This window comes from Crotalus tigris, unplaced genomic scaffold (genome assembly GCF_016545835.1).
Source record: "Crotalus tigris isolate CLP2741 ecotype Arizona unplaced genomic scaffold, ASM1654583v1 scf7180000019563.1149672, whole genome shotgun sequence".
NCBI lineage: Eukaryota > Metazoa > Chordata > Lepidosauria > Squamata > Viperidae > Crotalus > Crotalus tigris.
The window spans coordinates 686,812-698,467 of NW_024097595.1; the positions used below are offsets into that span (position 1 = coordinate 686,812).

The window sequence follows — 11,656 nt, forward strand, 5'->3', positions numbered from 1 at the left end:
TAAAAGAAACTATCCCTCCTCACATCTGAGAAAAAGACAGTCAAACTGACAATTTAAAATTATTGATATGTACCACTATTGGAAAAGCAGATAAATTTGCAGAGATAAAACTAATTTAATATTTCTGGAAAGGCACTCAGAAAAAAATGTGAATCACACTCTCAAAAAGTTTTATCACTATTTTCCTTCTGTAAGAATTCTGGACACTGAACATTATTTCCAAATATCTTCCCCAAAGACAAAGGCAACTTGATCTTACAACTTCTTTATTTACTGTCTTCTTTATGAGTGTAGAGGAACATTAAAACAGAATCACAAATCTAAAAGCTAGTTAACACTTTACAGAGAAAAATGGATTAAGCAGAAGACTCCAGGTCTTACAGATGGATTCTACAAGGTACTGTATATCTCACTGCTGACTAAATATACCAAGGACATATTTTAATTTTCTAGATTTTAAAAAATCCTTTCAGAACAAGGATTTTTTTGGTTGGAAAATAAAGAATGAAAAGTTAACACCATGATAGACGAAAATGGTCTTCAAACAGACAAAGAATTTTTTACAATCCGGGGGGAAATCCTTTGCACAGTTGGGATATTGGGTAATTCAGTTCTAAGCAAGTTAGAAGTAGATCCTGCTGAGTTTGATGAGATTTATTCTTTAATCAGCGAATTTAAGATTGCAACCTAAATCTCATTAAAATCATTAATATATTAAGCAGCATGTGTGCTGGATTGTAGACCATGCTCATTTCAATAATGAGTAGGAAGCTATTTCCTAAAACCTTGGATTTAGTTGGCATCTTAAAAATATAACATCATCTTATTTATTTATTTATTCAATTTATAACCCCACTCACGGTATTTTTCTTTTATAACCTTATGCTAATTGTATAAGCCAGTCAATTCAATGAGAAGTATTCTATTTATTTGCCAGTTATTACTGAATCTTTCCTTTATTATATAAGTTGCAAAAAATATTTTTGATTGGGATTCAAAATTCGTCCTTTTGAAGCATGCTTATTTGCTTAGGAAATTAAACTGTTCCTAGTAAATATACTGCCAAGGCTCTAAAAGATTTGCAATCTATTTTTAATCAAAAGCATGAGATACTGCACTGCTCAGCATGTTAAACATATTGTGTAAAATATGTTTCTCAGTTTCTCCCATGCTGAGAACAGCCAAAAAAATCAGAAACTTCCTTTTTTCAAGTTTTATAAAGACAGAATTTGAGGCAGGGTCAGGGCAAAACGTAGGTGGTTTAAAACATGTTGTGTATAGAGTTTCACTGTACAACACAAGCTACTAAGGCAAGAGAATTGATGCCACAACTTTCATGGCATTATGTTAGAACATTGTTTTTCCTCACTCACCATTAGATTTTTACATCCATCCCAAATACTGTTAACATGCATCTGGTTTAGGAAAACTTCCTGCCTTCTATGAAACTTGAGCATTTACAAGACATTATGTTGTTCTCCAAATATGACATTGCACCACTGTATTTATTAGACAAAGCTACTGAATCAGAAAGAGAAAGAACCAAAAATAGTACTTACAGATAACTGTGTCCTTTTCTTGCTCTAGCCAAAGAAGCCACTGGCTTGGGAAGGGTAAAATGAGGCACTGACCCAATAATGTCTTGTTTAAAAGAGTTGCAGCAGCAGGAGGGGGGGGAGAAGAAATCCAAGGAAATGGGGAGGGGGAAGCTGAAATTCCAGTCTTTCTGGTCAGCTTGTATTTTTCCTTGCAAGAAACATCCACATTAAAAGTCTCCGCTGGCAAAGCTGCCTCCGAGGCAGCTGCTGGCTTGAAAATGTCAAGAATATAAAAGCTTCATGATAAGGATGTTCTAAAGATGCATTCAAATATTCATAATGAGCAATTATTTTTTGGCAAAAAGCCTTGGGGCCTTCCTGTTCGTTCCCTCCCTTATTTCCAGCCATACACCCTTCAAATGCATAGCCTTCCTCCACCCCATCTCCACCACCCCATTCCAGACGTTCAACAGTTCAGTCAATTGCTGTCTAGCAGTTGCCCCTGATATTTTATTTCTTGATTTAGCAGCAAATTTCAAAAGAGAAACTCTCTCTTTTATAGAGAATGAAAGATCTCTATCCTAGCTGAGAAATGATAAGTTATTTTCTGGTGTATAAGATGACTTTCCAAAGCGTTGAAATCGGCTCCGAAGTCGGGGGTCGTCTTATACACCGAGTCATCTTATACGCCGGAAATTATGGTAGTTTCCAGCGTATAAGATGACTTTCTAGGCATGCAACTCGGCACCGAAGTCGGAGGTCGCCTTATACACCAGAAAATACGGTATTCGAAAACCATAATTTGCTGCCCTTACATCTCAGTAGCCTAAATTTTGTTATTAATTCTAGATCTGAAATCTTGAAGAGTAGGTAAATTGAGTCATGAAAGGTTGTGAAGACTAAAAAAAAATCTACTTCTAAAGCTGAAAAACTCCTCGGACATCTTTTTTTAATCTTCTGGCACTAAATAGATAACTTTTATCCAGATTGTTAGAAGTCAAGTTTTGCATCTGGAAAAAAAATCAACAATTCTATGGAAAACAGTTTAAGAGCAGAACAAGTTTTCTTATTTTGATATTTGAATTTTCACGTGATAACATCAGATCAGATGCAAAGAAATAACAGATGTAAAAGAAATTAAATCTAAGGTAGTTTATTGTTTATTTTTATTAAATTTATTTTCCAACTTTCTTGGCAGAGGTGTCTTCTCATCCTTTAAAATAATCTTTTTGGCAATGCAGAGTGGGAAGGAACTCTCACCCTCAAATATACCTTTATCTGGGCAAAAGGTTAAAATTTGCCATCAGGATAAAAGATGAGAAATGGGTTCAACACCAAGATTAAAAAATGGCAGGCACATAATATCTATAAATCAGTTTGGTTAAGTATTTTCTGCTACATTATTTAATCCTCTCAAAATGCTTCACATTCATCAGTTTAAAAAGATTTGCAAGAAGTTCCAGAATTAACTGTTTTTTTAAAATATCCAATATCTTAGAAATACATTTGATAATGTGTGTTTTAAAAATAGTTGGTATAAACATTACAAAAATCCTTTAAAATTATTTAATGACATGCTCCAACATAAAACAAAATACACAAATATATAAAATGCTGGAAAAAAGCTGTTTCAATAATCTGGGTCAAATTATTGCACTAAAAATTGAACTTCTTATTTCAGGCTCTTCTGGTAGCTTATTGCTTTAATTAAAAAAAAATCAATTGTAACGTTCTTGATCCTTCTCAGAAAAAGGAAGGGTGGGGTGGATTCCATATCTAAAATTCCATCTCAGGCTGCACAGCTAGGCCAGAATACTGTATTCCATCAAAGCTTTGACTAGAAATTGAAAATATGCAAGATTCAAATAAACAGTTAAGTACCGTATTTTCCGGCATATAAGACGACTTTCTAAAGCGTGGAAATCGGCGCCAAAGTCGGGGATCATCTTATACGCCCAGTCGCCTTATACACCGGAAAATAAGGTAGGTTTTTTTTGCTTCCACAAATTTTATCTAAAGTGAATAAAAGAAACAATGAATTTGTACAAAATATTGTCTGTATCTAGAGCAAGAAATATGCAGTACTTATACAGGATATATCCTTGAACATCTATGATGTTAAATTATGATGATTTAGGCTTTTACAATCAACATACAACTGATCAAATGAAAATGTGGACAGAAAGGATGATACAGAATAAGAATTTTTTTAAGAATTCCGTTCCTCAGAACAAAGAAGAGGAGCAGCAAATAGAATGTAAATATTGTAGCTCTTGTTGAGTTTTGAGCCATCTGTGATCATAGGTTTCATTCTCCTGCTATGTGAAGAATGAACATGTATATAATCATCCTTTTTTTCATGCTTGATTCCCATTGATAAATTAGTCCCTATTTAAATACTTGCTGAAGAAGCCCTACATAGTATGTGCATGTCCTACAAAACTCTTTCTGAATGCTGAAAAATCTATTTCCACCTTACAGGCAAACTGCCTGAGGCCGATATGCTTTGTGCACTAAGGAGTATGAAAGAAAAGCAAGTCATTAAACAGATCCAGCTACTCCTTTGTTTTCAAAGAGATTCAACAACATTAGTCTGCTGAGTTTAGAAATGCCTTTTCCAGGAAGATTTACAGCCAGATTGTCTTCAACACCAGTTATTGACAATAGCGTGGAAATAAAATTCCGTTGCCTGAAAGTGTTGCCAAGCCAGGAAGAAGAAGAGTTCATTGCTTTGTAAAATTGCAAAATGTTGAGAGTAAGATCAATAGCGAATCAAAGAAATGTATTCCTTGGCACAGTATAAGCACAGCTATTTTTGTGAACTTTTAATATTGTAAAATCTAGCACCAGTCTTCAAGTGTAGATTTCTATTCCCCACACAGAGAAAATAATGAGATGCAGGATGATAAAGGTGCATTTTGTAAGCACCTTTATCACATTTTGTCATGTGACCACATTTTGGTAGTAGGCATCTGACCCACATTTCTGTTCATTAGCAGGGCCTGTAGTCATATGACTGCAATTTTCGATGTTTTGCTATAAACCAGCATACTTCCTGTTTCCAGTAAAAAACCACCCCGTAACAAACAATGGTTTGTTCAATGACCATGGTGTTCACTTAACAACTGCCACAAAAAAGGTAATAAAATCAAGCAGGGTCACATGATTAATGACTATCATGACTTACGACTGAAATTGCAAGCTCAATCACAGTTGTAAGTCAAGGACTATCTATACAACAGCAGTCCAAATGTACCTGATTTATTTGGATGCTTAAGTCTGTTTCTCTCTCAAAACATAGGATGGCTAAAAGACAATAAATCTTTCTCTTAAATCCTTATTTTGGGACAAAAGAAAAAGTGCCACTACTTTTAGAAATTCATTTATTAATAGCAACTGTTAAAGTGGCATCACCTTTTTCTCCTGGCCTCATGGAAGCTTGAAAAAAGCAACTATTTAATGATTAGCAGAGAGGATCTGTATTTAGATGGAACTCTAAATACTCCAGCAAAATTGTTTTTGAAAGAAATAGAACTTTTTCAACTAGTAATCTTCTCAAAAATGCCATTGATTTCAGTGAGGTCTACTTCCCAAGTCAGCATGTAAATGATTCTATATACATATTTAATTAGAAAAATATTTTTAATGAATTTTAATCTCTGGGAAATATGAACATAATGGGAAGCTTTCTTCCTTCAACATCCAAAATTCCATTGACTAAGAGCTCTAGGAATTGAAATCTACATATCTGAAGGATATCCCAGTGGGAAAGGCTATCCTAAATGAACCAGCAAAATTTTCTTTTGATACAAAGACTGCTCTAAGTGGACCAGCCTCTGGCCTGCATGAGACCTTTCCCAGTATTGCACTAGTAATGGGAGCTCAGAAATATGAGGTGAAACCTTCTATTGCAACAAACACTAACATCTCAGTCAGTGCAATCATAACTCATTCTAGTTCTTAAAAGTTTGTACAGGCCATCATACAAGATATCCACATGAATGCCAGGAATAGTTTACTCAAGGTCCCAAAGACGCTTTTTCAAGAGGCAACTGGACTTTTTTGTATTTCTTTGAAGACGTTTCGCTTCTCATCCAAGAAGCTTATTCAGCTGTTTTACATTTTACTCAAGGGTACATTATCTTTCCTCCATACCTAGGCTACAAACATTCAGGAATCCATTAGATCAGAGGTCCCCAATCTTTTGGGCACCAGGGACCGGTTCTGTGGAGAGAAGTTTTTCCGTGGAGCGGAGGGGGCGTGGTTTTGTATGCTGCCTGCATCTCATGGATGGAACTTTGCTTGTTTGTGGGGACCAGTTGCTGGCATGCCACAGCCCAGTACTGGTCCATGGACTGGGGGTTGGGGACCGCTGCATTAGATGGCAGCAAAGAGACATAGAAAATAACCTGCTGTAGTCACCTAAAAGTTGTCAAGATTTCTGCAGCTCAGATCTGAATTATGTCTGCAGAATTAATACCTGCTGTTAACATATAAAGCGTCTGCCCAAAAACTTATATTCCCATAATGTAGCCATTGTTCAGCCCCCAAGCCAGTCGCATTAATTCACTCTAATCTAGACAATAACACTTTTATTAAGAATCTATCTACAGACTGTAGTTTGATCCTTTGAAATTATTGGTTTAATTATCCTCAAGACAATTATACAGTCTCCAAGGCTTCTTATATGTGGGAATGGGTATGATTTTAACATACAACTTTTGGTAGTTAAAAAAAAAAATCTTTAGGGTCCAGTCCAAGCCAGGAATAAACAAAATGGAGACTGCTTTAGAAAGAAGGTTCTAGTTTATTGAAGAGCAGAACCACAACAGCATGTGGCTCTGGAGCAGCTGACCACCTAATCTGATGAGTACAAAGATTTTTATACAGTTTTACAGCATTTCATAAATTGGGGGCTTGCTCTATGTACTTTTTTATTAGATTTGTTTAGCTTGTTTCACAAAAATTAGCAATGAGTGTGGGGAAAAATGCATGCGCAGCAAACTGCCGTGCTTCCCCCCCCCACACACAAACCTCATAACCTTTTGATACCCTTTGTCCCAATGAAGCAGCCAGAAGGTCATCTATTTTTGATTTAATGCCTCACCTACTTAAACAGATAATATGCTTAAGTTCCTTCCTATCTCTTCCTGTCTTTGTCAGTTCTTTCTCCTTTTGATCTACCTGTATTTGTTCTTACCTGGTCTTTGACCATATAATGTGTTACTAGAAAATAGTTGCTTACATGAAGACATTTTCCAATGAAGAAACTTTATGCCAGCATCTAATGGTTAAACTTATGAATGTAAAATGTCAGCATTTAATGGTAAAGCCTATGTATGTAACAAGTATATAAGAAGCAATAAACTCAGAGTTTGTCAAGCTGTGTCCTGCAGCTTCAAACCTCTGATCAAGACATGCCTGCATCTTTTTCTTAGGGTCTTACAAATGAGACTAAAATACTTACTTCTTTGGTCCTAATCCTGTCAAACAAATGTAATTAATTTTACTTCCTTATCTTTAGTCTGTCTATTACCTCCATTGAAATTGTTATAGCATTTTTTGGCCCTAGGGATTCATGTTATTTTATATGGCTTGACAAATTCCATATGTGTGGTCATGGCCACAGGATAAACATAGATGAAGTCAGAAAATTATATATATATATATATATATATATATATATATATATATATATATAACCATAAACATATTATTCATTGTATGTATGTCTCCTTCCAAGAAATAAAAGATGCAGAAGCTGTAATTTATAGAATTTTACAGCAGATATGTCAAACTCGCGATGTCACATGACATCGCGCAACGTATCGGGACAGTTTTGCCATTGCCGGCAATGGGGTGGGCGCGGCTATAGTGTGATACATCCGACCCGTGGGCCGGCAGTTTGACACCCCTGTTTTAAAGTATTGCCCAGTATTTTTTAACTTAAACTATTTAGAAACATGTTCCTGTTGCTGTCTGCACAGATGTTTATAGTATGTATAATAACACACCCACGAACTCATTCAACCATTATGTCATCAAATCATGTATTAATCAAAATGAAAAAGATGTAATTTTAAAAGGTAGATAGCTGAATTTCAAAATTATGCTTAAATCTAAGTAAACTAAGTAAACCACCTGAGTCTCTGCAGTGCTTTGGATGTGATTTCTAAAAACCTGCTCCAGAGTACATAGGAGTATGATTGTAGCATGGATTCACAACTGAAGATCTACATCTGTTCCCAGGATCACACAACAGTTAAAGGGAAAAGCAAAGCTGCTTTAAAAAGTTGCAATCAAGGGCCATATTTTTGTGTTCTTAAGTACCTTTTTTGTATTGAACACAAAATGCCATATATTTTAATATATTTCATTTTTCTATTTGCTTTACGAAATCTTAACTCTATTAAATAAATAGATCTTTGGTGGCAAGCAAATTGATATCTAAATTTCATCATTCTCTTTGCTTCCAGACTGTAAAAGGCAAATGAAGGAGGTTGCACTTTTCTCCCCAATACCTTGGAGCAGTGGTGGCGAACCTATGGCACGTGTGCCAGAGGCAGCACTCAGAGCCCTCTCCGTGGGCACACAGGCCATGCCCCGGAGATGGCAACCGTCCCTCTTCAACCAGCCACCCGCTAACTCGCCAAGGTCCCACATGGCCGGATGCATCCCAGCACCCATGCGCTTGCTGGCCTCTGTGTACAGGGGGCAATGTTGTCAGGCAGCAGCCACCCCGGCCCCTGCCTCACCTTTCCCTGTGACAATGGCACCCCCACCCTGCCTTGCCTTGCTTGCCTCACCCCACAGGATGAGCCTCCTGCTCACCGCCCCACCTGGCAGAGACCCCCTGGATCTCCCCCAACCCTGCCCAGCCCCCACAGACGTCCCTCCCCACAAGCAACATTGAGGTGATCACACCCACCTTGGCCACTCCCACCCAATCTGCCATGACCACCACAGCCATGCCCACCCAATGGGCCACACCCACCTGGCACCCGGCGATAAATAAGTGGGTTTTGGGTTGCAATTTGAGCACTCGGTCTCTAAAAGTTTCACCATCATTGCCTTAGAGGAGGAGAATATTCTGCCTCTGGATTGCCCATCCATATTTTAGGGGAAACAAGATGCCATGCTGAAATATTTGTAGGATTTGGTTATATGAATGATATCTTCACTAAGTGATTACAATATTCCTACTGCAGATTGTAGATGAGTATTTAATTACAATCAAAAACACTCATAAAAAAGAAATACAGCAGGTATCATAAATACAAAAGTTAAAATTACATGAAAATCCATCCCCCAATTAATAGAGAAGTATCACATGATAGCTGAAGGCTGTATTACTGCAATCTTCTTAGAGGTTTCTGGCAATTGATCCCCTAAAACCAGTTCCTAATCTGCTTTCCTAAAAGAAAAGCAGATTAACCTCATAATCACAGGAATAATTAAAATTACTGACAAGGGAGGGGGCTAAACATTTCTATCAGCATTATATCATACAATAGCACATGATATTATATAATGGATATTTCAGGGGTGGTGTTTTTTTTTGTTTTAGTCTTTGACAGAACTATATCAAGTTGCTCATGGAACTAGGAATCCAGAGGAGACTGATAAAAAAACTCTTATTTATAATGTTAAAATAACTTCAAGCTCTGTAATGTTCTATAAAAGTAAAATGGATCTGTGAATTCAGTGTCTTTATTTCTTTTGCAATGTAAATTTTTTATAAGCTGAGCATTATTCCCCTAAGAATTTCTTCCTATAAGATCTTAGGACCCAACTTCTTTTCCTGGATCTATTTATTTATTTATTAAATTTCTATGTTGCCCATCTCACTATCCAAAGGGACTCTGGGCTTTAACATTAACAGCTGGAATGTTTTATTGGTAAATATTTTACAGCAATGCCATCTCTTGCATTTCCCTGGCTTATTGGGCTTCTACCAACTCTATGATTCTTCCACTGTATGTGTCAACCTTCGGCTGAAATACCCAACTAAGAAAAACACCAGAACCATTAAGTCCTTCTAATGTAATTTTATTGAGCAGAATCATTTTGGTAGGTTCAAAGTGAAAGCTAGCTCTGAAGAAAAAGTGGGAAAGAAGTAATTAAAAGAACGAATCTCCTCCTCTCCTTTTTGACAGTTCAAGTCACATTGTCCAATATGTCTCCCAAGAAGAAGAAACAACCAAAACAACTCTTCCACAGCTCTGGCTTTCTCACGATGATAAGAACACCTGTGGATCCAAAGCTCTTCCCATTTCCCTCCCCACTCTGTTGGCAAGCTAGAAGCACACAGTGGTCCTAAAGGCAATAGGGTTCATAGCTTGACAGTAAGACTGATCTCTGCATCCAGCAGTTCTCTGTCTGTCTTAAGGACAATCTTGTTTTACCAATCATATTATAGTGAGCAAATATTTACCATTCCAAAATTCCATCCCTTTTTACAATTTTGCAAGTAATCCCTTTGATAAAAGTTTCAAGATTCTTACTTGAGCCATTTAATAATATTTCTTAATTCTCCACTTTATCTCACTTCCTTCAAAATCAGAGTGATGTGCACTGTAAATAAAGATATCCAAGTGCCTTTAGATTTGGAGCAGGCAAGAGTTAGTTTGCCTTTCTTAATCTTATTTGGTGTGGCAGATGGTTTCCATCAGCTTCACTTTGATTAGCCTGAGCAGAAACGGATGTTTACATTCTTCATAACCTCTGGATAGTTTCATGGAAACTTTAGCAAACAAAATCAGCATTATTTGTTTTTAAGTGGCTTATGATCGTCTCAATTCCTCCAGTGTATTAATGAATGCAACAATCTATATTTCCTAAGGAGTTTCTTGATTTAAATTGTATTGACTTCAACTGTCATTTGACAGTGCTGATAGTTTCATGGCTAGTTACCTTAGAGATGGCAGAAGAGCAATTTAGAGATCTCTGACTGATACATACCGGTAGTTGATCACCAAAGTTAAAACCAGTGCTTTTTTGTCATAGAACACACCAGAAGGTAGTTCTGGCACCTTTTTTCGATGGATTTTCCAAGTTTTAAAAATTACTTTTGAAAATTTGATGTTTGGTCCACGTGGACTTGAATCGCCCTGTCGAGTGTAGCAGGTCAGCAGCAAAATAATTAAAACGGTGCATGCGGGTTGCTTGTGTGTCGAGTCCGATGCATGTGTACTTCGTCCACCTTGGTTGTGATGGTGCTGCTCGGCTTGTGATTGGTCGTGTGGTCGCATGCTGAGTGCTTACTGTGGGCAGCGACCATTATGTTTTGTTACACAACTGACGTGTGGGTATGTGTACAGTACCGTACTTTCCGGCGTATAAGACGACTTTTGAAAGCGTTGAAATCGGTGCTGAAGTCGGGGGTCGTCTTATACGCCGGGTTGCCTTATACGCCAGAAAATACGGTAATTGACTGCGTGCAAAAGGTAAATAATTTCTTTATTTAGAAAAATTGGTGAATTGAAAATCTTTTTAAAATTTTTAGTGTAAAAGTGTGATCCCAAATCAAAAAAAAAATTACTAATTACTTTTCAACCACCGGTCCTGCTAAGAACTGAATATATAATTTTTTAAATAAAAGATTAACAAGATGTGAGTTCCGGCACCTCTTTTCTTATAAAAAAAGCACTGGTTAAAACCAACTCCCCCCAATTTATATAGAACAATTTTAACCAACTGTCACTTAACCTTCTGACCCAAACACCTGTTTCCTTCCCTTCCCTCCTCCCCTTGCCTTCCCTCTCTTCTCCTTCTCAATGTGGCCATCTTTTTTCCTCCTTGTTGTATATTTATGTGTGTGAGAGAGAATTATTTGGTCATATAAAGGGAGTCATAGAAATCATATTGGAAAAATCATCAAAAGCCACTAAAACAACAAGCAAGTGCAGACATTGCTTTAAGTCCGGGGGACCAGGAAAGTATTCAAAAAAGACTCAATTTGGCTTCCTCCAACTCCCTGTGATATAAGAGAGAAGGAAGATAAAAAAATAGGCAAATTAACAATATTCAGTCCCATAGCCTAGCAGTCCCTAATCTTTCTAGCTCTGCAGACCAGCAGCAGCAGCAGCAGTAGGGGAGGGAAGGGGGAGGGGATGGTT

At 37.1% G+C, this 11,656-nt stretch overlaps 1 protein-coding gene across 9 annotated transcripts in view; it reads right to left on the minus strand.

Moving 5' to 3' along the window:
* The window catches only part of FREM1 (FRAS1 related extracellular matrix 1), a 90,226-nt gene extending 88,169 nt beyond the window's left edge, over positions 1-2,057 (minus strand). For all 9 annotated transcript variants that reach the window (XR_005559170.1, XM_039363686.1, XM_039363685.1 and 6 more), the window contains exon 1: positions 1,560-2,057. The gene's annotated coding sequence lies outside the window, so the exon portion shown is untranslated. The remainder of the gene's footprint in view (positions 1-1,559) is intronic.
* Between the last annotated feature and the right edge of the window lie 9,599 nt (positions 2,058-11,656).